Source organism: Hypanus sabinus, chromosome 4, assembly GCF_030144855.1.
Source record: "Hypanus sabinus isolate sHypSab1 chromosome 4, sHypSab1.hap1, whole genome shotgun sequence".
Lineage (NCBI taxonomy): Eukaryota > Metazoa > Chordata > Chondrichthyes > Myliobatiformes > Dasyatidae > Hypanus > Hypanus sabinus.
The window spans coordinates 89,621,826-89,634,984 of record NC_082709.1 but is presented as its reverse complement, the minus strand read 5'-3'; positions in this window follow the sequence as shown (position 1 = coordinate 89,634,984).

Below are 13,159 nucleotides of genomic sequence, written 5' to 3'. Positions count from 1 at the left end.
GTAGGGTGGAGGAAAGGTTTACTGCTGTGCATAGTCAAAGAAAGATGAAAGACTATCTTTATTTGTCACATGTACAGTACATAGAAACATACCATGAAATGCATTGTTTGCATCAATGACCAGCACAGTTGGAACACGTGCCGGGGAAGCTCACAGGTGTCACCACTTCTCCAGTGCGAACTAGCACGTCCACAACTTACTAACCTTAAGCCATATGTCTTTGGAATGTGGGAGGATGGCAGAACACACAGAAGAAAGCCTACGTGGTCATGGAGAGAAGATACAAACCCCTTATAGACAGCTTGGAAACTGAATTCTGATAGCAATTAATAGTGCTGTAAATCATTATGTTAACTGCTACACTTCTAGGCTACCAATCAAAGTGCCTTAGACTGTCAGAATTGATACCCCATAAAGTCAGTGATAAAAGTCTGGATTTAATGGAATGATGAAATGCAGAAGGAAGCCATTTGTTTTATCATTTATGTACTGGCACTTTGGGAGATCAGTGCCCTCACCCCATTCTTGAGCATTCCAACTATTTATTGAGTTCCCTTTTGAAATTCCTTACTAAATCTGCTTTGCCTGCCCTCTCAGCTTGTGCGTTGCAGATCACAGTAACTTGCTGCATAAACCTAATCTGCTCCTACTTACCTCTTGGACTTTTGCCAGTGAACGTAAATATACATCCTCTGGTTGTACCATTGGAAATAGTTTCATACTGCTTAATCCATCAATACATTGTTGATGATCAGAAGCAAAGCTATCAATGCTCCCCTTATCTTTCCAGTGCTAAGAAGAATTAGAATTGGAATTGGTTTATTATTGTCACTTTCTCCAAAGTACAGTAAAATTGCTTTGCATACTGATCATACAGATGAAATCATTGCACAGCTCATTGAGATAGAACAAGGTAAGGCAATAACAGAATGCAGAATGAAGTGTAGCAGCTACAGAGAAAGTGTAGTGCAGATAGACAATAAGGTGCAAGGTCATGACAAAGTAGATTGTGAGGTCAGATCAATCCATTTTATTGTCTAATGGTACCATTCAATAATGGTACAACAGCATGATAGCCGCTGTTCTGGATCCGGGTGGTATGTTCTTTCAGGCTGTTATATCCTCTGCCCGATGGGAGGGTGGAGAAGAGAGAATGTTCAGAGTTGATTACTGGCTGCTCTGTAGAGGAAGCCAGAAATGTAAGGGGGGGGGGGTATTTTGGACAATATCTCCACACAATTGTAATCTGTCACCCCAAGGGCATTACAAAAATCTTCTCTGAAGCCTCTCTACGGTTTTAACCCTTACCAATATGGAGTCTGGCCAATGATATTGCAGCATCCAAACTGTGCAACACTTAAACTCTTACGCCTCTCCTCAGTGCGGCTGAGGAGGGGAAGAAAGATCAGCTGTGATTGAGTGGTGGAGCAGACTCGTTGGGCCTGCTCCTATGTCTTATGGTTTTATGGTCTTATTCACAATCTTCAAACATTTGTGTATATTCACCCGCAGGCCATGTACCTCCGTCAGAAATAGTGCACTGTAATTGGTGTTCAGGAGAGTGTGAGGGGAGATCTCATTGAAAGCTAGCAGAGACCAAAAGCCAGGATAGAGTGAACAGGAGACGATGTTTCCATCAGTAGAAGAGTCTCGGATCCAAGGGCATAGTCTTAGAATAACCCGACGTCCCTCGAGAACTGAGGTGAAGAGGAATTTCTCAGCTTGACGGTGGTGAATCTGTAAGTTTGTTGCCTTACAGGCCATTGTGTGTACTTAAAGCAGAGATTGATAGTTCCTTGATTGTTAAGAGCTACAGGAAGAAAGTGGGTTGAGAAAAAATATCAAATATGTTTGAATGGTGGAGCAGACATGATGGGCTGAATGGCCTGATTCTGCTCCTGTATCTTACAGCACTGACTAACAAAGAGATTTTTAAAAATGATACATAATTAAATAGAAAAAGAATTAAAATACTTTGACTTGGCAATGAATCATTAATTGGCTTGAGGCAATGCAGAGATGGAGGGATATAGGTTACACATTTGGTAACAAGAACTCCATTGTGCTCCACGTACTGAATAACCATTCCACCTTCTTTTTTATTACAATACCTGTCAGCTAGTGTCTTTTCTGCTTTGATTCCCGTCACAGCAGTTACCTTAAGACAATGTTGCCACATCAGCTGATCATTCACCTCCACTTTCTTCACACAGCTGGGGGAGGAGCGGGTGTGGTGAGCGTCTCAGGGCAGGCCAGAGCGTACTGCCTGATTCAACTTGCCGATCGCTGGTGGCCCAGCGTCTCAGGGGTTCCGATACTCACAGGTGAATGAGCTTGAAGTCACCGGCGGTTCTGCAGACTAGCACTTCGGGTGCATGAAGAGCCCCAGGGGGCTGCTAGCAAAGAAATTACTCATGCGCTGCAGATGACATCAGAGATTAATCTAGACACCAGGCACAGTCAACTCACCTTCAGCAAGTCGGTCAAAGTGAGGATTCATCAGAACCAAGGTTAAGTATAAAGATTAGAATTAGGTACATTTTGCAAGAACTGAAGAAGCAAAGACACAGTGGAATTTGAACTGGAACCTGGTCATTATAAAGCTGGTGCTGTACAAGGCATTGGTCAGCCCGCACACAATACTGTGAGCAGTTTTGGCCCCCCTTATCTAAAAAAGGGTGTGCTGGTATTGGAAAGGGTGCACGAGAATGATTCTGAAAATGGAAGGTTTAACAAATGAAGAGCATTTAATGGCTCTGGGCCTGTACTCAGTGGAGTTTAGAAGAATGAGGAGGGATTTCATTGAAACCTATTGAATATTGAAAGCTCTCGATAGAGTAGAATTTGCGAAGATATTTCCTGATATGGATGAGTGCAGGTCCGGAATCCATTTAGAACAGAGATGAGAAGGAATTTCTTTAACCAGAAGGAGGTGAATCTATGTAATTCATGGCCACAGACAGCTGTTGGGGCCAAATCATTGGGTATATTTGAAGTGAAAGTTTAAATGCTCTTGACTAGTAAGGGCATCAAAGGTCACAGGAAGAAAGGCAGGAAAGTGTGTTTGAGAGGGAAAGTAAATCAATCACGATAGAACTGCAGAGCAGACTTGATGGGTGGAATACCCTAATGCTGCTGCTTTGTCTGTGGTACACATACTGAGATACAGTGAGAAGTTTGTCTTCCATACCATCCACACAGATCAGACCATTACACTTCTTGTTGTGTTGACTCTGGGAAAAGATTCTGTCTGTTCAGTCTGTCTATGCCCCTCATAATCTCATAAACTTCCATCAGATTCCCCTCAGCCACTGCCACGCCAGAGAAAACTTCCCAAGTTTGCCTGATCTCTCCACACATCACAGGCCCTCTAATCCAAGCAGTATCCTGGTGATTCTCCCTTGGCCCACAATGTTTGACAAACAAATTAAATTAGTAATCATATGGCCAACAAAGCATCTCTCCTGCCTACATAACGTCCATATACTTCCACTTTGCTCACATTCACATGCCTATCTAAAGGTCTCCTGAAAGTGTCTTATGTTTTGCTCCTTCCACCAGCACATTCCAGGGACCTGCCCCTCTCAGCTCCTTTGAAATTCCCCCTTTTTTCTTAAATGCATGCCCTCAGGTATGAGGCATTTCAACCCTGTGAAAAAGATACTGTCTGTCTGTTGCCTCTTATAATCTTATAAACCTCTATATGATCTCCAGGAAAAATAATCCAAATATGTCCAAACTTTTCTTATACCACTTTCCCTCTAATCCAGGCAGCATCGTGGTAAACCTCTTCTGCACCCTTCCCAAAGCCTCGACATCCTTCCTTCGATGGGTGATCAGAACTCCAAGCAATACTTTGGATCTGGTTTACATGCCATATGCTACCTTAACTATCCTATCAAGCAATGAAGCCACTTTCACGGAGCTATGAACTGAGTCCCCAATATCCATCTGCTCATCAGCATTATTAAGGGTATAGCTCTTGACAGTGTACGGTCTCTTTCTGAACCCTTTCTAAAGCCTCTTTTCTACAACAGAGTGAGCAGAATGGAATCTAATACTCCAAATGTGGCCTATCAGCTGCAATATAACTTCCTGAGAAACTCATTATTAGTATTTGTATTTGTTGTACTTCCCTCTGTGCTTTGTGTGCATCAGGTAGCAACCTTGCCATTTCTTTAGCATTTTGTCTGTTTTTCACAAGAATCGGTTCTAGCTCACTGCTCAATCCAGCACGGATGGAAAGCATGCAAGGAGCCGGCCAGATTCGAACCCAGGACCACTCACCTCAAAGTCTGGTGTGGATGCCACTGCACCACCAGCCAGCTAATTTGTAATGGTATTGGTTTATTATTGTCAGCATGTACCAAGATGAAGTGTTTGCAGAAGCTTATCTTGCAACTGTTCAGATAGACCTAATCAGGCTGTGTTCCAGGCTCAGGTCGATGGGACTAGGCTAACGAATAGTTTGACATGGATTAGATGGGCAGAAGGGTCTGTGTCTGTGCTCTAGTGTTCTCTGACTGGGCCTGGGGGCTTCCAGTGGGCAACCATTCTCAGCCAAATCTCCATTCCCACTCTGGTGTGTCGGTCTGTGTTCTCCACTGAGACCAAGGTGAGGCCACTCTCGGGTTGGAGGAGTGGCTCTTCATGTTCCGTCTGGGTGGCCTCTAGCCTGATGGCATGAACATTAACATGAACAGCATCATGGCAATGTAGCAGTTAGCATGGCGCTGTTACTGTTCAAGGTGCCAGAGTTCAGAGTTCAATTCCGATGTCATCTGTCAGGACTTTGTATGTTCTCCCCATGGAAAGCGTGGGTTTTCTCCAGGCACTCCAGTTTCCTCCCACAGTCCAAGTCCAGCATTGGTTAGTCGGGTAATTGGCCATTATAAATTGTCCCTTTTCTTTCTCTCTATCATCCATTCTGGCCCCCCTCTTGCCTCTCCTCTTCTCCTCAGCTGCCTATCACCTACCCTCTGGTGGCCCTCCTCCTTCCCTTTCTCTCATGGTTCACTCTCCTATCAGACTCCTTCTTCAGCTTTATATCTTTTTCACCCATCACCTCCCAGGTTCCCATTTGAACCACCCTTCCCCACCCACCCACCTACTCCTCACCTGGCTTCACTGGCCATCTTCTAGCTTGTTCTTTTCCCCCTCCTCTGCCTTCTTGTCTGGCTTCCACCCCCTTTCCTTCCAGTCCTGATGAACAGTTTTGGCCCAAAACATTGATTCTTTATTCCTTTCCACAGATGCTGCCTGACCTGCTGAGTTCCTCCAGCATTTTGTATGCGTTACTTCCCTTCAGTCATTCATTTCTTGAACCAGTGGGCAAATCTCTAACCACTACCTCATTATAACAACAGCAGGACAGCAGGACCACTTTAATGCACACAAAACGCTGGAGGAACTCAGCAGGTCAGACAGCAACTGTGGAAAAGAGTAAAACGTCCTTCAGCATTCTGTGTGTATTACTGACTTTGATTTCCATCATCTGCTTACTCTTTTCCACAGACACTGCCCGGCCTGCTGAGTTCCTCCAGCATTTTGTGTGTGTAGCATCTGCAGATTTCCTCTTGCTTGTGAGCATAACCACTTCAACCGCTTTGCACTACTGGGGATTTTATTTAATCTTTATTCTATTCACATTTTTCTACCTTGTAGAATTTTATGTTTGTGTTTTTCTTGTGAATTTTGTGTCTCTAATAATGTGTGCCTATGATTCTGCTGAAAGTGATTTTTTTATTGCATTTGTGCATACGGTACCTGTGCAAATGAAGTAGAAATGCGGGTGACCTTTCTTGGCCACGATGTCTATGTGTTTAGAACAGGACAGGCTATTGGTGATGTTCACTCCGAGGAAACAGAATCGCCTAGTACTGTTGTCTCAGTTCTGGTGGATATGTTCCCTGGTTCTTTGTGAGACCTACAGTGGGAGAGCTGCATTGCCTCGATTGCTGTGCAAACCAGGCCCTGTTGCAGATGCCCAAGAGAGGAGACACCGTAGGTGGTGTGGGAGAGAGCCCAGGCCTCCAAGCTGGGTTGGGGGCCAGCCCCTCCCATTGGTGCTGCTCTCCAGTGTTTACGCAGTGCAAAACAAGACGGATTGTATTCATCTTTGGCTGCACTGGTGCTTGATGAAGGACTGCACGACTGTGGCTGCCGAACAACATCCCACCCCATGCACCATCAATCTACACTCAGGGACTGGGCTGTATTACTTTTTGGTTACTACGCTTTTTTGCTGTTGTAACTTTGTATGCTGTATGTTCTGTGTGCCATGTATGAGAGTTGCACCTGGGCCTCAGAGGAACACTGTTTTGTTTGGCTGTATTCACCTGTATGGTTGAAAAACAATTAAACTTGAACTTGAATTTACTTCTCCTCAAAGTTCAAAGTAAATTTATTATCAAATTATCATGTTATCATATACTAGCTTAAAATTCCATCTTCTTGCAAACACTTACTGATATTTACAATAAAGAAATACAATAGAATTTATGAAAATCTACATAAAGGCTGATAAACAACCAATGTGCCAAAGAAGATAAATTGTGCAAAAAAAAAATGCCGAGAACATGAGTTGTGAAGAGTCCTCAAAAGTGAGTCTGTAGATCGAGGAATCAGTTCAGTTCAGACTAAGTGGTTATCTGCAATGGTTCAGCAGCCTGGTGCTGTGGGACCTAAGGCTTCCTTACCTCCTGCCCGATGGCAGCGGTGAGAAGAGAGTGTGGCCCGGATGCTTGAGATCTTTAATGACTGGTGCTGTGTTCTGCGGCAGCTCTCCTTTGAATGTGGGCAGTGATGGGGAGGGCTTTGCCTGTAATGGCTGTGCTCACTAGTTTTTTAGGCTCATGGCCGTTGGTGTTTCCATACCAGACTGTGATGCATCCAGTAGGATACTCTCCACTGTGCATCTATTGAAGTTTCTTGAAGCTTCAAGTGCTGAATCTACACAGGTTTCTAAGAAAGTAGAGCTGCCTTCTCTGTGCTGACACTTACGATCTGGTCCCAGAACAGGGCTCCTGATATATCAACACCAATGGGTTTAAAGTTACTGGTGCTCCCCACCTGTGATCCCCTCACCCAGTGACGATCAGACCCAGTGACTGGGAATCACCTACCACCGTATGGCAGGTGTTTTGTACCAAGCCAGGACAAAGCAGATCAAATAATTACCACCAACTCTTTAGATACAGGATAGCCTTGATTTTAATTTCTTTTTTTAAATCTCACTCTACACCCCATGAATGTTGCTTAAACACTCTCACTGTGGGAAGGCATGGCGGAGTCGAAGGGCTTTCAATCCTCCAGGGAGGACCGGGCTCTTTGCCTTCATGTGGTTGCTCCTCAGACACTGCTGCCTTGTGAACGTAAGTCTGTTGTCTCTTCTATTACATGTGCGTATTCTACAGTGTCAATGATATACCATTACAGTGGCCTTTGTTAATTGCTTTTGTTGCCTTTCACATGATAGGGGCTCTCTCTTCTGCTTATGGCAGATTGGTACCAACTGGAGTCTTCTTTGTGTGGGCACTGAGGCTCACATTATGTTCTTTATTATCTGAGTCTGAATTGTGGGTCACACATACCATTCATGTGGCTCATGGAGATTTTTTAAGTGTTATCAAGGTAAATGATATTTTTGATGTTGGGATATAAGAATTTCTGAGCTGACTTTGACAAAATGAGTGGTTCCCTCTGCCCAGCTCATGTTAGAGCCCACTGTGCTCTCAAGTAATGCCTCAAAGAGCATCGGAGACATGAGAGATTGCAGATGCTGGAATAGCCCACAGAACTTACAACAGTACAGCACAGTCCAGCTCATTTGGCCGACAATGTTGCGGCAACCTTATAACCTACTCTAAGACCGATCTAGCTCTTCCCTCCTAGGGATGATCCATAGTTCTATCACCCACGTGCCTGTCTAAGAGTTTTTTAACTATCCCTAATGTATCTGCCTCCACCACCACCCCGGCAGGACAATGCATGCACCGGCCACTCTCAGAGTAGACAACTTATCTCTGACATCCCCCTCCACACCCTCCCCACCCCCATACTTTCCACCTATCACTTAAAATTGTGTCCTCTGGTATTTGCCATTTTGATCCTGGGAAAAAGTCTCTGGCTATCCACTCGATCTATGCCTCTTGTTATCTTATACACTGTTTTGTCTGTGCACAATTACATAGCAATTAAGTAAAAGCACGCACACAGAAAATGGCTTTAACTGGTGTATTTACATTGCAACCAGGGAGAGAGAACAATGTGCATACACAGGCAACAGATCAATATGTAGTGCTGGGAGGGGGGGGGGGGGGTCATTGCTCTAAAAGAAATAGATCCATACATTACACTTCCTCCCCATTTAGATTAGTCCAACTTTAACTGTATATGTACAAGAAATTCAATTTCCCTTTCATAAACCCATATTCCAAATAAATATGCTTTCACAATAATTGTCCATAACTAACTTCACAGTTCTAAAGATTCAGTCTTTTGGGTGATGCTCTGTTTCTTTCAGGATATCACCTCTGAACCTGTGGAGTGGCATCAAGAGTCTTGTTGACAACACTATTCTCATACCACATCTGGACTGTGGAGTGACATCAGTCTTGTCTAACTCAATGTTCTTGGTTTCCAGTGTCATGTTGCCTTCAGTGACATTGTCACCGAGGGTTAAGTCCGGCGGCTGTAATGTGTCCGTCTTGTTGGATGCAGTCGGCTTAGGTCTCCATGTCTGATCTCCAACATCCACAGTGTACATCAGTGATCCAGTTCTTGTAGCTATCCTAGTGGGTGTCCACTTGTCTTCTTGGGACTCACATATTAGGACTTCCTGTCCAAACTCAAAGCTCCTAGCTGCTGCACTTGGCAACTGGCTGAACTGTTCATTCTGCTCTTCGCTCCAAAGGCCTGGTTTCAGGAGGTCTATGTGAAATCTCAGATACCTGCTCATGTACAGCATTGTAGGTGTTTGATTTATTGTCACATAAACAGAGTTCTGACACACAAAAACAATGTTGTCTACCTTGTGCTGTAGAGAAATGTCCTCCTTGTCCATCACTTTAATGGAGTTCTTGAAGGTTTGGATAAACCTTTCAGCTAACCCATTCATTGCTGGGCGGTGAGGAGCTGACTTGAAACGTCTGATGCCATTTTCCTATATGAACAGACGGAATTCTTCTGACACACATTGTGGTTCGTTATCACTCACAACTTGTGGCCATTTCTGGTGAAGGTAGTCCTCAGAGCAGAGACAGTCTTTGCTGAGGTGGTTGACTTCATTGGCCTAAACTCCAGCCTCTTCAAATGAGCATCCACAGCAATCAGAAACAAGGAGTCCATCAATGGCCCAGCAAGTTAATACGTTCTCTGTGCCACGGTGAAGATGGCCACTCCCACGGGTGTAATGGTGCCTGTCGGGGTACATTTTGAACTTTTTACATCCGGAACAGCCTTTGGCCAAGTCTTCCACCTGTTTATCTATTCTCTTCTCAGATACCTTTCCTTTAGCATTAAGTAGTTGTTCCAGTCTCTGGTTAGAGCAACTGCTCGGTCTCCGTTGCCTGTTGATGTCACACTGAGAGCTTTGACTGAGTGCCAGTCTAGTTGGATTTTTCTCAACCATTCACATCTGAAAAGCATTGGCCCTCCACTTTTCAACACTACTGTGTTTGGCCTCCATGTCTCATTTATCTTCAGTTTTCCTTTGGGAGACAATTTTTCACCTGTATAGGTCTTAGCTATCACTGAGGTCTTCTCTGATGGTATCTTAGAAAATGTTCTGTTGTAATATTGGAGAATAAAGTTGCAATGTTTGCTGTGTGGCCAGAACTATGTGACCAGCCTTGTGTTTGCTATTTGCTATGTATCCAATTTATTGGCCAGAATGTAATCTCTGTATTGTCTCTGTACTATTGAACGCATCAGTGCCTTAAGAATGTAGCTAACAGTGAAAGTAAGCATGTAGAGATAACGGTGGTAGACGGAATCATGGAGTGGTGTGACGGTATGGGGACCAGTCAAAGCCAGGAAGGGGGACAAGTGTTCCAGGGAGTAGACTAGACAGGATCATGCGATGGTGTGATGGTGTGAGAACCAGTCAAGGCGCTGGGACAAGTATATGCTAATGAAACTAAGATAAGAAATTACTATAAAGAATACTGTGAACTAGGCTCGGCGGGCAATTAGTGACACGTTCATTAATTGTCTCAGCTTTTGTTTGCAAATAAAGGCTTAAATTTCTCGAAGAATCTTCTGCCTCTCCTGGTTATTTCAAGAAACCACAACAGTAATCAGCCTCTGAAATTATAGACAAAGCTGACCCTGTATCCAGCTCCATTTCCCATTTTGCACCAGACATATCTATTGTGATTCATATGATTTTGCAATCTGCTTCAGCAATACTATACAGTTCTAAGCATGACACCTCACCTTCGTCAGACTCTGTGTTGCCAGTTTCACATTTGGTCACTTTGTTCCTTTGCTTAGTTTTGTGTGTGAAACTCTCCATTCAGTGTGGTTTTTTCCTTTGGTTGTAATTTTTGTCTGATTTGCACACTTTCTACGTGACCTTGTCTGTGACACTTGCTGCAGACTTTTTTCTTGAACCAGCAAGTCATTTGCATCATGAGGATTTGCCACATTGATAATATTTTTTGGCTTTTTGCACCATTCAGGGGTATTGTGTGCATTTCAGATTCTGCCCTCCTTTTCTGTAGTTCTGCTGCATCCTTTGCTGTGGTCTCTAATGACATTGCAATGGTCAATGCCCATTCTAAGGTTAGGTTTCTTTCAGACAGTAAGTGCTTTGACTATGCAAGCCACATCCAAGCCTGTCCCTTAATGCATCACAAAGTCCATCTCTAAAGTCACAGTAATGGGAAAGTGTGCACAATTCTGCAATGCTCTTGACTTTCACCTTTTCATCTTTAAAAAAGGGTGGATGTGGAGAGGATGTTTCCTCAGGTGGGGTATCCAGAACTAAAAGACACAGCCTCAAAATTGAGGGGCAATCTTTTAGAACAGAGATAAGGAGGAATTTTTTTAGCCAGAGAGTAGTGAATCTGTGGAATGCTCTGCCTCAGACTGCAGTGAAGGCCAAGTCCGGGGGTATATTTAAAGCAGAAGGTGATCGGTCAGGGCTTCAAAGGATGCGGCAAGAAGGCAAGTGTATAGGATTGAGTGGGAACCAGGATCAGCCATTCAATGGTAGAGCAGACTCGATGGGCTGAATTGTCTATGCTTGTGGTCTGTTTCCCTTTGTAAAATTGAATTTCTCAGCTATTGCCCGCGGTTTAGGGCTCTAGTGATTTTGTAAAATCATAACAATTTCATCAAGTGTCTCACTTGCTGCCTTTTTTACTAAGTTGTGTGAGAGACTGTACGTCCTCGGGCACCTTAAGCTAAGGAGAACATGGGCATATTGTTCGCATTACAATACAGTTCAATCCTCTCGACATACGACTCCATGAGCACTATCAAATTTGTTAACTTTTCTGGCTGAAACCATCACCACGATATTTTCACTTTAAATTCAATGCGTGTTTCACTGGTACTCACAAATCCTTCAGCATTCTCATGCTGTTTTGTCTGGTAACTGTCGGTGCAGTTTGTGATATTCTCTGACATTCAGGTTGCTGTAAAAGAAATAGATCCAAATACATAGACCTCCATCAAGTCACCCCTCATCCTCCTTCCCTTCATAACCTTGTTTATGATCTTGTACTTATCACTTACTGCACCATCCTTTCTCTGTAACTGTAACACATTATTCTGCATTGTTATTGCTTTACCCCACAACACCGTGAAATGATCCGATCTTTATGAACAGCGTGCAAGACACGTTTTCCACTGTACATGTGACAACAATAAACCAATTCCAATGCCAAAGATGCCCTTAAGAAATGTCTTGTCCATCTCCAGCAGAGGGTCAGAACAAGGCCAAAGAATGTACAGGGTCAAGAGGTTAAAGGTGAAGTGGAAGTTTCCCACAGAGGAGGCAGCTTGTTGTTCCCAGTGAGGTCGAGTAAAGTGGTGTGCATCTCATCCACTGACTCTGGTCCCCAGTTCATGGCCTCTAGTTGTGGTTGCAGTAATTAGTGCAAAGCTGCACTGTAGTTTGATCAGCATTTATCTTCTGCATCATTCACTCAGGGTCCCGTTACTCTCACTGGCATGTAAGGACATTAGTATAATTGCAGCCAGCTGACCAGTTTAATGGCAGTCTCTGTTGGAAATCTCCAGTGAAGATCAGCGATATAATTGAAACCAAGCTTGAGGAGGGCTGGCAGCTCACACAGAGAGGTCGGGGAGGAATGGGGAGAGCGAGGACAAGAGTAGGGAGCTCAGAATCAAGAGAGAGAGACATAGAGTGTGGCGGTCATAGAGTCATGGGGTCACACAGCACCACAGCACAGAAACAGGCCCTTTGGCCCATCTAATTCATTCTCTGTGAAGTCCCATCTACTTGCTCCATCCATGCCCCGCCCACCCATGTATCTCTCCAAACTTCTCTTAAATGTTGCCATCAAATCTCTATCCATCACACCCTCTGCCAGATCGATCCACGCTCACACCATCCTCTGAGCAAAGAAGTTCAGGTTGCCCCTAGATCTCTGACCTCTAGTTCAAGTCTCACACCCAATCTGAGGGAAAAAGCCTGCATGTATTTACTCTATCCATACCCATCATAAATATGTACACCTCTATAATATTTCCCCTCATTTTTCTGTGCACCCCGGAGTAAAGTCCTTTCCCTGTGACTTCGGCCCTGAAGTCCCAGCAACATCTGTATTGAAGCTAGGATTGTTACATGCCACATCTAGCAGTTTCCAGTTTTCTAGCTAGAATAGCTGGGCAGTGGTTCAAAATTAGAATAGAATATGGGTGACTCACAAGCTGGCAGTTATACCCATGCCTTGATCAACATGGAATATTAGAGCACAGTATGAGCCTTTCAGACACAATGTTGTGCCTGCTTTTTAGACCATAAGACTATAAGCCAGGAGCAAAATCAGGCTATACAGCCTATTGAGTCTGTTCTGCCATTCCATTAGGGCTGATTTATTATCCCCCTCAACCCCATCCTCCTGCCTTCTGCGCATAATCTCTGATGCCCTTACTAATCTGGAGCCTGTCAGCCTCTGCTTTAAAT